The sequence below is a fragment of the Dryobates pubescens genome, chromosome W, assembly GCF_014839835.1.
Source record: "Dryobates pubescens isolate bDryPub1 chromosome W, bDryPub1.pri, whole genome shotgun sequence".
NCBI classification, from domain to species: domain Eukaryota; kingdom Metazoa; phylum Chordata; class Aves; order Piciformes; family Picidae; genus Dryobates; species Dryobates pubescens.
This window is the reverse complement of record NC_071656.1, coordinates 1,906,566-1,919,468: the sequence shown is the minus strand read 5'-3', so window position 1 is coordinate 1,919,468 and position 12,903 is coordinate 1,906,566. Positions and strand designations below refer to the sequence as shown.

General features: G+C 49.3%; 1 protein-coding gene across 1 annotated transcript in view; it reads right to left on the bottom strand.

Moving 5' to 3' along the window:
- LOC128899328 (mothers against decapentaplegic homolog 2-like) overlaps window positions 1-12,903 on the bottom strand; it is a 168,393-nt gene that overhangs the window by 112,508 nt on the left and 42,982 nt on the right. The window lies entirely within an intron of this gene.

The window sequence follows — 12,903 nt, the reverse complement described above, 5'->3', positions numbered from 1 at the left end:
CAGTTGTAAACAGAATTTTCCTGAGGTTTCAGACAGTTTGAGAGGGGTGGACTCCTCAGAGTTTACATGATAATAATGAGAAGTCCATCTAATTCAATTGGTCTGAAGAATAATAACAAAAGATAGATTAAAATCATTCCACTAGAGTAGTGAAAACCTTATACCTTACAGCAGTTTGTTCTCTTCTTTTTGCCTGCTCACTCTGCTTTGGCTTTCGGGCTCTGCTGTACTCCCTCTGACCCTGGGCTTTCTCTGTGTTACTTCTCTAAAGGTACAAGGGTGGCCAAGAAGGAGCGTGTGGTTGGTATAGCTGTCTTGGGGTCCTTTGTCCCCAAGAGGGGACAAAGAACTGAATCAAAGGCAGAGGGGGTCCTGTGCTGCTGTTAAACTGTATATATATGTGTAAATATACTCTGTACATGTTTGTTGCCTTTTATACTGTTATATTTAATTTCTTTTGTAAATACAATTCCATTTTTACTTCCCAATTCTGAGTGTGGTGGATTTGCTCTCTGGGGCAGATGTACTGAAAGATCAATGTTTGGGGGAAATCTAATTCAACCCATAACAAGATGTTAATCTCTACTTTCCATCAGTAGGATGATGGTCAGTCTTGGGAAGCAGGGCTCTCTATGCTTAATGGTTCCTTTGGAGGAGAGATGCCATGGATGAATCCCCCACCCCTTCCTTCTTTCACTTCGTTCTTATATTTGAGCTGATGTCATATGGCACGGAATACCCCTTTCGCCAGTTTGGGTCAGCTGGCCCAGCTGCATCCCCTCCCAAGATCTTGCCCACCTCTCAGCATACTCTTGGGGTGGGGAAACGTTGGAAGAACACAGCCTGGATATTTGTTGAGCAGTAGCCAAAACACTGGTGTGTTATCAACTACTGTTGTAAAACACAGCACTAGAATGATGCTTTGAGAACTAACTCCAGCTCAGCCAAACCAAATACAGTCATTTAGATGTGGTGCCTGGGGATATGGTTTAGGGGTGAACTTTGTAGAGTACAGTTAATGGTTGGACTTGATCCCAGGGGTCTTTTCCAACCTGAGCGATTCTCATTCTAAACTTAGCTGATACACTCAAAAGTTTGTATTAAGTGCTTAAGAGAAGTGAGGTAGGTATTTGTATTTCTCCTTCCTACACAGAGAAAATTCATTAGTATTATGAAACAAAAGAGCAGACAGCACTGGACTTAAACCACTTTCAGGGCTGACTATAGAATAGAATACATAGAATACATAGAATATCACTTCAATTCTACAATTACTCTAATAAAACATAAGTGTGGGTTACTGATGAAGGGAATAAATGGTTCTTGTCCCTTTCTTGCCTGTCCCACACACCTTATTTCTAATGCCATCCCAGGAAGACTGAAATGTCCATGCAACTGAACAGCAGTCCAAATCATTAAAGTGACTGACCACATAACATAAATTGCTAAAAATTTGTTTTGAGAGTTACTTTTCAGCCAGATCAGTTGTTCTATTCACTGTGGAGCTACACAAGCACTATAAAGGAGGAATAAGAGTGTAACATTGGGCAGTAGCCTACATTTATCACAAATAAAGCTATTACATAAAATATGGCCTTTGACATTTTACTGATTATGGTCACAAGTAAAATCATGCGCTAGATAACTTTTTGTCTACTAGAGAGCAGCAGAGAGCCATACACAAAGGCTCATTCTCAGGCATACATCCAGCTCTTCATAAGAGGCAACTGTCCTGAACAAGGTAAATCCATCTCAGACACAGGCAGCATCACAGCTCTCCAAAAAGAGTGGGCCAAAGTAGGATATTGACCACGTCTGCATCAGTAGAGCCTGCAACCTCTCTTTTTCATACTTCTAAGATGCCTCCAGGACAGTAGGCTGACAGAAACTGTGTAAGGATGAAAATAGTTACCCTGAAGACACACAGGTACCCTGTGGAAAACAAGGGAGCATCCCTGCACTGTATTGTCTCCTTATACATGCACAACTACAGCTAATAAGAAAAATCACCATTCACATTCAATCAGAAGAACAATTAGCAGACACAAAGTCTGCTGCATATTGATTGACACAACGAGCTCTGACAGCATCACAGTATCACTAAGGTTGGAAGAGAACTCAAAGATCATCGAGGCCAACCTGTCACTACAGACCTCATGACTAGACCATGGCAACAAGTGCCAAGTACAATCCCCTCTTGAACACCTCCAGGGATGGTGACTCCACCACCTCCCTGGGCAGCCCATTCCAATGACGAATGACTCTCTCCATGAAGAACTTTCTCCTCACCTGAAGCCTAAACTTCCCCTGGCACAGCTTGAGACTGTGTCCCCTTGTTCTGTCGCTGGTTGCTAGAGAGAAGATGAGGCAATGCCAGCTACGAGCAGTGTGAGCAATCTGGCAGTGCAGGCCTAGAGCCTGACATGGTGGTAGGCCATGCTCAGCATAAGTGCAGAGCCAGCTACCAGTATGCCAAAACAGTGCTGTCTTGCAGCATGTAACTAAAGCAAGGCACTGGTAGCTATAAACACAGCAAGTTATCTTGGGACAACAGGACATGCACCTGCATCAACAAACCTTGCGTGTCATCAGTAGTTGGACCAATAATCTATAATAGTGTGATGTGTGGTCACTCATAGGGAACCAATGAGTCCATGCCAACACGGCACTCCAAGTTTATATAAGTTGTAGCGGTTCCCTTACTAGGCACTTCTGCCTTTCCTATCCCTTCTTCTTCTTGCTTTGCTTTACTGTGCTACACCTGTGCCATAGGCCTGCAATACTGGAACAATAAAGGAACGATACTAGATCATACTGATCAGCTGTATTGATTCCAATCTCTGTCGTCCAATAAGAAGAGACCAACCCCTTCCTGGCTACAACCACCTTTGAGGCAGTTGTAGAGAGCAATGAGTTCACCCCTGAGCCTCCTCTTCTCCAGGCTAAATAATCCCAGCTCCCTCAGCCTCTCCTCATAGGGCTTGTGCTCAAGGCCTCTCACCAGCCTTGTTGCCCTTCTCTGGACACGTTCAAGTGTCTCGATGTCCTTCCTAAACTGAGGGGCCCAGAACTGGACACAGTACTCAAGGTGCAGCCTAACCAATGCAGTGTACAGGGGCACAATGACTTCCCTGCTCCTGCTGGCCACACTATTCCTAATGCAGGCCAGGATGCCATTGGCCTTCTTGGCCACCTGGGCACACTGATGGCTCATATTTAGGCAGCTATCAACCAGCACCCCCAGGTCCCTCTCTGTTTGGGAGCTCTCCAGCCACTCTGATGCGAGCCTGTAGCTCTGCATGGGGTTGTTGTGGCCAAAGTGCAGCACCCGGCACTTGGACTTGTTGAATGTGATCCCATTGTACTCCGCCCATTTCTCCAGTCAGTCGAGGTCCCTCTGCAGAGCCCCTCTACCCTCTAACTGACCAACATCTGCTCCCAACTTGGTGTCATCTGCAAATTTGCTGATGACTGTCTCAATCCCCTCATCCAGATCATCAATGAAGATGTTAAAGAGGATGGGGACCAGTACTGATCGCTGGGGGATGCCACTGGTAACTGGCCGCCAGCTGGATGTGGCACCATTCACCACCACTCTCTGGGCTCGGCCCTCCAGCCAGTTCCTAACCCAGCACAGAGTGTTGCGGTCCAAGCCACGAGCTGACAGCTTAGGCAGCAGTTTGCTGTGGGGGACGATGTCAAAGGCCTTGCTGAAGTCCAGGTAGACCACATCCACAGGCCTCCTGTGGTGGGTTGAAAGGAAAGGCTCCGCTTTCCCTCCCCCACGGAGTAAGAAGCCACAGCTAAACTCAGTCGGAGAAAGCAGACTATATTTACAAGTATATATAGGAAGCAGATTATATGTAACACAATATATACAGGTATTTTACAATATAAACAGAAATATACAGCAAATAAACACAGTCAGAAACCAGCCCCCAACAGAGGGGGCTTCCCCCTGTGCCCCCTTCACCCCCCTACCTCCCTTCTTTACCCGAAGAATGTTAGAAAAGAGAAGAGGAAGACAGAGGCCTAGGAACAGGGAGTTAGTATCTCTTATCTGTTGGCCAGAAGCCCAGAAGCAATCCAGCCAGCAGCGAGAGCAGAGAAAGGAAGACTAAAGGAAAGTCCCAGCTCCCCTGGGTCCAAGACCATCACCTCCCACAATAATTCGCCAATGGAATTCGTTTAGAATACAAAATATTTTATAAACATTTAGCCAGTGTGCCCCTTCCTTAAAGGCACAGCCTCAAACGGTCACACCTCCCCACATCCACCAGGCGGGTCACCTGATCATAGAAGGAGATCAGGTTGGAGAGGCAGGACCTGCCCTTCCTAAATCCATGTTGGCTGGACCTGAGCTCTGGGCCATCCTTCAGGTGCGCAGCTATTGCCACCAGGATAATCTGCTCCATCATTTTCCCTGGCACTGAGGTCAGGCTGACTGGCCTGTAGTTTCCGGGTTCCTCCATCTGACCCTTCTTGTGGACGGGGACCACATTGGCCAGTTTCCAGTCATCTGGGACCTCTCCAGTGATCCAGGACTGGAGGAAAATGATGGAGAGCAGCTTGGCCAGCTCATCTGCCAGCTCTCTCAGCACCCTAGGATGCATCCCATCCGGTCCCATGGACTTGTGAGTGTCCAAGTGGCTCAGCAGGTCCTGAACTAATTCCTCATGGATTACTGGGGCATTACACTGCTCCCTGACCCCATCACCCAGCTCAGGAGGCCACTCGTCCTGAACTCCTGCCTTGCTGTTAAAAATTGAGGTAAAGAAGGTGTTCAGGACCTCAGCCTTTTCCTCATCTTCAGTCACCGTGTTCCCTTCCAGGTCCAATAAGGAGTGGAGGTTTTTCTTGCCCTTCTTTTTAGTGTTAATATATTTGTAAAAATGCTTTTTATTGTCTTTCACAGAGGTGTTCAGCTTCAGTTCCAACTGGGCCTTTGCCTCTCTAATTTTTTTCCTACATAATCTAACCACTTCCTTGAACATACCTCGAGAAGCCTTCCCCTCCTTCCAAAGGTGATACAGCCTCTTTTTTTTCCCTTAAATCCTCCAGAAGCTGCTTGCTCATCCAGGCCGGTCGCCTTCCCCACCTGCTCATCTTTCAGCACATGGGAACCGCCAATTTCCTGTGCCTTCAAGAGCTCCTGCTTGAAGTAGGTCCAACCCTCCTGGACCCCTCGGTTCATGAGGGTTGGTACCCAGGGAACTTTGCAAATAAGTTTCTTAAAGAGGATGAAGTTTGCCCTCCGGAAGTCCAAGGTGAAGGTTCTGTTGGTGGTCCTCCCTATCTCCCTGCATATTGAAATCTTCACTATCTCGTGGTTACTACACCCTAGGCAGCCTCCCACGGTCACATCTCCCACCAACCCTTCCCTATTGGAGAACAGCAGGTCAAGCAGAGCCTGTCCCCTGGTAGGCTCACTTAACAGCTGCATCAGGAAGCTGTCCTCCATTTGCTCCAGGAATCTTCTGGACTGCCTCCTCTGCTGAATTAAGTTCCCAGCTGATATCTGGCAGGTTAAAGTCACCCACAAGGACAAGATCTGATGATCTTGAGACAGCCTCCAGTTGCTTATAGAATAATTCGTCAGCCTCCTCATCCTGGTTGGGTGGTCTGTAACCAACTCCAACCAGGATGTCAGATTTGTTAGGCTGTCCTCTGATTTTAACCCACAGGCTCTCAATCCCTTCATTTTCCACCTCAGGTTCAGTGGCAGAGCGTGACTCCCTAATATACAAGGCCACCCCTCCTCCTCTTGTCCCTCGCCTGTCTCTCCTAAAGAGCCTGTAACCCCACAGTGTAGCACTCCAACCGGGCGTGTTATCCCACCATGTTTCTGAGATAGTGACTATATCATAGTCACTCTGGCGGACCAGGACTTCCAGCTCCTCTTGCTTACTGCCCATGCTGCATGCATTGGTGTACATGCACTTCAGCTGGGCTCTCGACTTCTCAATTGACCCTAATTTGTGCCCCATTCTTTCCTCACCCACCCCCTTCAGACCTAGTTTAAAGCCCTCTTAATGAGCCCTGCCAACTCTAGTGCTAGGACTCTCTTACCCTTTCTAAATAATTGCACCCCATCAGGGCCCAGCATGTCGGGTGCAGTAAAAGTTGCCCCATGATCGAAATAACCAAAATTCTGCTGCTGCTTCCTACCAGCTTACTACTTTTGAGCAATGGAATAGAATAAAACAGATTAGAAGAGACCTTCGAGATCATTGTGTCCAACCCATCATACAACACCATCTAATCAACTAAACCATGGCACCAAGCACCCCATCAAGTCTCCTCCTGCCAGCTCAGACAGGACAAGACATTTACCAATGTGCTCTGTGCTGAAGCTGGGAAGAATGGTCCCATGTGTAGTCAGCAGAAAACATCAAGGGAAATGCTGGGTCAACCTCTAGGGTTTTGGAGTCAAAGCTACAAAGAACAGAATAGAACTAACCGGGTTGGAAAAGACCTTTGAGATTACTGAGCCAACCTACCACCCAACACTATCTAATCAACTAAACCATGGCACCAAGCGCCCCATCCAATCACTTCCTAAATACCTCCAGTGATAGCGATTCCACCACCTCCCTCGACACGCCATTCCAATGGCAAATCACTCTTATGGTGAAGCACTTCTTCCTAACATCCAGCCTAAACTTCCCGTGGCACAGCCTGAGACTGTGTCCTCTTGTTCTGGTGTTGGCCATGGCAACCCCATGCAGAGCTACAGGCTGGGGTCAGAGTGGCTGGAGAGCTCCCAGGCAGAGAGGGACCTGGGGGTACTGATTGACAGCTGCCTAAACATGAGCCAGCAGTGTGCCCAGGTGGCCAAGAGGGCCAATGGCATCCTGGCCTGCATTAGGAATAGTGTGGCCAGCAGGAGCAGGGAAGTCATTGTGCCCCTGTACTCTGCATTGGTTAGGCCACACCTTGAGTAATGTGTCCAGTTCTGGGCCCCTCAGTTTAAGAAGGACATTGAGACACTTGAACGTGTCCAGAGAAGGGCAACAAGGCTGGTGAGAGGCCTTGAGCACAAGCCCTATGAGGAGAGGCTGAGGGAGCTGGGATTGTTTAGCCAAGAAGGCCAATGGCATCCTGGCCTGCATTAGGAATAGTGTGGCCAGCAGGAGCAGGGAAGTCATTGTGCCCCAATACTCTGCATTGGTTAGGCTGCACCTTGAGTACTGTGTCCAGCTCTGGGCCCCTCAGTTTAAGAAGGACATCGAGACACTTGAACGTGTCCAGAGAAGGGCAACAAGGCTGGTGAGAGGCCTTGAGCACAAGCCCTATGAGGAGAGGCTGAGGGAGCTGGGATTGTTTAGCCTGGAGAAGAGAAGGCTCAGGGGTGACCTCATTGCCCTCTACAACTACCTGAAAGGTGGTTGTAGCCAGGAGGGGGTTGGTCTCTTCTCCCAGGCAACCAGCACCAGAACAAGGGGACACAGTCTCAAGCTGCGCCAGGGGAGGTTTAGACTTGAGGTGAGGAGAAAGTTCTTCACTGAGCGAGTTGTTCATCATTGGAATGGGCTGCCCAGGGAGGTGGTGGAGTCACCGTCCCTGGAGATGTTCAAGAGGAGATTAGACGTGGCACTTGGTGCAATGGTCTAGTCATGAGGTCTGTGGAGACAGGTTGGACCTAATGATCCTTGGGGTCTCTTCCAACCTTAGTGATACTGTGATACTGTGATACTGTGATACTGTGATCAAATAGCATGACTTAAAGCTGCGGTAAGCTCCCTCAGGAACACACCATGACCAGGAGCCTCGGAAAAGCACTAACTGCTTCCTTTTCAGCCTGCGGGCCCGTGCGGTATCTCGGCACTCGGCTAGGATCGGCTCTTTCTGTTTCTCCACGTGCTCGGGATCGCTTGGGCTCCCTGCGTTGCCGTGGCGCTTTTAAAGCCAGCAGCAGCTCGCAGCAGCTTCCGTTTCAGCCCGGGTTCTTGCTCAGACGCACGTGCCGCCTCACTTTTTCTAAAACTTTGTCCAGTAGGTCACGTGGGCAGGGCTGGCCATGGTGGTAACTCGCCGCAATAACACCTTCAAAAAATCAGTCTCGACTCAGACTGAGGGGGAATATAAGCAGGTAGGTAAGTGTCATAAGCAAGAGGTAGGTGTCCAGGCATCTGGCTGCAGACAGTGCTGGAGCCTGGCGCTTGAGATGCAGGGTAGTGGGCACAACTCCTGCATAACATGTGAGCAGATCAACTATCTGCTTAACCTGGTGGCCAGACTGAAGGACAAGATTGCTAGACTTAGAGATGTAAGGGATTGTAGAAGGGTGACGGACCTGAGTAACCAGGCTCTGCAGGCCCCCCCCGCAGAGGCTGGTTATCCAAAAAGCAAAGGGGAATGGACGCACGTTCCTCTCAAAAGACGCAAGGTTAAACCTCCTTGCCTCCCATCACCTTCCCCACTGCCCTTGGAAAACAAGTATGGGACATTAGAGGTTGAGGGTGAGGTGATTCTGATGCTGGAGGACACACCATCTGGAGCTCTCCCTGTGACAAAAAAGCCTAAGGCTAAACAGCTCCCTTAAAAAACAGAGGAGGGTAATTGTTATTGGTGATTCCCTCCTGAGGGGAAAAGAAGAATTTCACGTTTTTCGATCTTGAAAAACTTTCTACTGCACCAGGTCAGCTGGCAACAGATGGAGTACATCTCTCCCAGAGGAGGGGAAAGATCAGAGTGTACGAGAATGGCCTATCCCTCAAAGGGAAAAAGATTCTAGGAAGGCAATTGGCAGGTCTCATAGATAGGGCTTTAAACTAGATTTGAAGGGGGAAGGGGCTGAAACTAGTCCCCCCAGGCAGGAGTTTGAGGGTGATAAGCTAGAGCCAGAGATGAAACCAGCAGCCCAGCTGCAGTGCATGTACACTAATGCACGAAGTATGGGCAACAAACAAGAGGAGCTGGAAGCCTTGCTGCAGCAGGAAAGTTATGATGTAGTTGCCATCACAGAGAAGTGGTGGGACGACTCACATGACTGGAGCGCTGCAATTGATGGCTACAGGCTTTTCAGAAAAGACAGGCAAGGAAGAAGGTGTGGAGGGGTGGCCCTGTACATCAGGGAGGCACTAGATGCCATTGAGCTAGAGATCAGGGATCATCAGGTTGAGTGCCTATGGGTGAGAATTAGAGGGAAGGCCAACAGGGCTGACATCCTGGTTGGAGTCTGTTACAGACCACCCAACCAGGAGGAAGATGATGAAGCATTCTATAGGCAGCTTAAGGCTGTCTCAACATTGCCTGACCTTGTTCTCATGGGCGATTTCAACCTGCCTAATATCTGCTGGGATCTTAACATAGCAGAGAGGAGGCAGTCTAGGAGGTTCTTAGAGTGCATGGAGAACAGCTTCTTATCCCAGGTGCTGTGCGAGCCTACCAGGGGTAAGGCTATGCTTGACCCCCTCTTCGCCAACAGGGAAGGGCTGGTGGGTGATGTGGTGGTCGGAGGCTGTTTAGGGGGCCAGTGACCACGAGATAATTGAATTTTCAGCATTCGGTCAACCTAAGAGGGGCAGCAAGAAGACCTCCACTCTGGACTTCTGGAGAGCAGACTTCAGGTTGCTCAAGGAACTAACTCAGAAGGTTCCTTGGGAAACAGCACTTAAAAACAAAGGGGTCCAGCTGGGACTACTTCAAGGAAGAACTGAGGAAGGCGCAGGAACAGGCTGTGCCAATGTGCCGGAAGATGAGCCGCCGGGGCAGACGTCCAGCCTGGATGGGTAATGAACTTCTAAAAGAACTAAGGGGGAAAAAAAGAGGGTGTATCATCTTTGGAAGAAAGGTGAGGCAACCCATGAAAAGTTTATGGATGTTGCTAGGTCTTGTAGGAAGAAAATTAGGGTGGCAAAAGCACATTTGGAGCTTAGACTGGCCTCTGCTGTGAAGGACAACAAAAAGTCCTTCAATAAATACATTAATAGCAAGAGGAGGGGCAAGGACAACCTCCACTCCTCGGTGGACATGGAGGGGAACATTGTAACAAAGGACGAGGAAAAGGCAGAGGTACTTAACACCTTCTTTGCCTCAAATTTTAATAGCAGCACAGACTATCTTCCAGACAGCTGGCCTCCTGAGCTGGCAGATGAAGCCAGGGAGCAGTATAGTTCCCCTGTATTCCAGGAGGAATTAATTAGAGATCTCCTCAGCTGCTTGGATCCCCACAAGTCCATGGGACCGGATGGGATCCATCCTAGGGTGTGGAGAGAGCTGGCAGATGTTCTGGACAAGCCGCTCTCCATCATTTTTCAGTAGTCCTGGCTCACTGGAGATGTCCCAGGGGACTGGAAGCTGGCCAACGTGGTGCCCATCCACAAGAAGGGCCGGTTAGATGAGCCAGGGAATTACAGGCCTGTCGGCCTGACCTCAGTGCCAGGCAAGATTATGGAACAGGTCATCTTGAGTGCAGTCACACAGCACTTACAGGATGGCCAAGGGATCAGGCCCAGTCAGCATGGATTTAGGGAGGGCAGGTCCTGCCTCACCAACCTGATCTCCTGATCTCACCTGATCAGGTGACCCGCCTGGTGGATGTGGGGAAGGCTGTGGATGTAGTCTACCTGGACTTCAGCAAGGCCTTTGACACTGTCCCCCCCAGCAAACTCCTGGCCAAGCTGTCAGCCCATGGCTTGGACAGGAGCACACGCAGCCTAAGAAGGACTCTGCCCATCTGTCCAGCTGGTCAAGGTCCCTCTGGAGAGCCCTTCTACCCTCCTCCCAACACGGCATCATCCGCAAATTTACTGATGACTGACTCAATCCCCTCATACAGATCCTCAATGAAGCTATTAAAGAGGATGGGGCCCAGCACTGATCCCTGGGGGACACCACTAGTGACTGGAAGCCAGCTGGATGTGGCACCATTCACCACCACTCTCAGGGCTTGGCCCTCCAGGCAGTTCCTAACCCAGCACAGAGTGTTGCGGTCCAAGCCACAGGCTGACAGCTTGGTCAGGAGTTTGCTGTGGGGGACCTGTGTCAAAAGCCTTGCTGAAGTCCAGGTAGACTACATCCACAGGCCTCCCCACATCCACCAGGCGGGTCACCTGATCCTAGAAGGAGATCAGGTTGAAGAGGCAGGATCTGCCCTTCCTAAATCCATGTTGGCTGGACCTGATTCCTTGGCCATACTTCAGGTGCGCAGTGATTGCCCCCAAGATGATCTGCTCCACAATTTTCCCTGGCACTGAATTCAGGCTGACAGGCCTGGAGTTCCCAGGTTCCTCCATCCAACCCTTCTTTGTGGATGGGGATCACATTGGCCAGGTTCCAGAAGTTCCCACTGCCAGTAAAGTTGATTCAAGAGATACATGCAAAAACTGCATCGGTAAAGGTTTTACCCAGTCCAACAGCATCTCTATCATTAACCAAATCACATTATATTAGTTTATAAATATAGGTCCAAAAAATCCAGCCAAAAGCCCGGGCTATTAGAGTCTGTAAAATTAACATCTCTACTTCCAATCCTTTCTTTTCAAACAAAGTATTATTTTTTTTAAAAAAGTATTATTTTTCAAGCCCCAGGTTGGGTACCAATAATATCTCTAATGGTTTGAGCTTCTTTTTGTCTTAAAGCCCATATGGTAACAGATTGAGATTTCTCCCTCTCCCTTACCTGGTAAGATAATGTAAAAAAACACAAAATCAGGTAGGAGAAAGGAGAGGCAAATTCACAAAAGAAATAGTCTGGAATTGGTTTGGAAGTAAGAGAGGTAAATTTTTAACAATATATATATATATAGCAATAAGAGGGAGGGTTCACAAAGGTAAGGGAAAAGGATAAATAGGAAAACATACTGTTATAAAAGTTTCTTGTGAGAGTTGTTTTATTAAAAACAGACCCCCATTTTTCTTTTTTGTACCACTGATTTGTGTTATTGCTTCCAGATTCTTACAGGATGGCCAAGGGATGAGACCCAGCCAGCATGGATTTAGGAAGGGCAGGTCCTGCCTGACCAACCTGATCTCCTTCTATGATCAGATGACCCACCTGGTGGATGTGGGGAGGCCTGTGGATGTAGTCTACCTGGACCTCAGCAAGGCCTTTGACACCGTTCCCCATAGCAAACTCCTGGCCAAGATGTTAGCCCATGGCTTGGATGGGAGCACACTGCGATGGGTTAGGAACTGGCTGGAGGGCCGAGCCCAGAGAGTGGTGGTGAATGGTGCCACATCCAGCTGGTAGCCAGTCACTAGTGGTGTGCCCCAGGGATCAGTACTGGGCCCCATGCTCTTTAACATCTTTATTGATGATCTGGATGAGGGCATTGAGTCCATCATCAGTAAATTTGCTGACGACACCAAGCTGGGGGCAGGAGTTGATCTGCTGGAGGGTAGAGAGGCTCTGCAGAGGGACCTCGACAGGCTGGACAGATGGGCAGAGTCCAACGGCATGAGATTTAACACATCCAAGTGCCGGGTTCTGCACATTGGCCACAACAACCCCATGCAGAGCTACAGGCTGGGGTCAGAGTGGCTGGAGAACAGCCAGGTGGAGAGGGACCTGGGGGTGCTGGTCGACGGTAGGCTGAACATGAGCCTGCAGTGTGCCCAGGCAGCCAGGAGGGCCAAGGGCATCCTGGCCTGCATCAGGATCAGTGTGGCCAGCAGGAGCAGCGAGGTCATTCTGCCCCTGTACACTGCACTGGTCAGGCCGCACCTCGAGTACTGTGTCCAGTTCTGGGCTCCTCAGTTTAGGAAGGATGTTGACTTGCTGGAGCATGTCCAGAGAAGAGCAACAAAGTTGGTGAGGGGCTTGGAACACAAGCCCTATGAGGAGAGGCTGACGGAGCTGGGGTTGCTTAGCCTGGTGTGACCGTTTGAGGCTGTGCCTTTAAGAAAGGGACAGTGCTGGGACACTCCAGCTGAATATTTTGTAAACATGGTATTCCA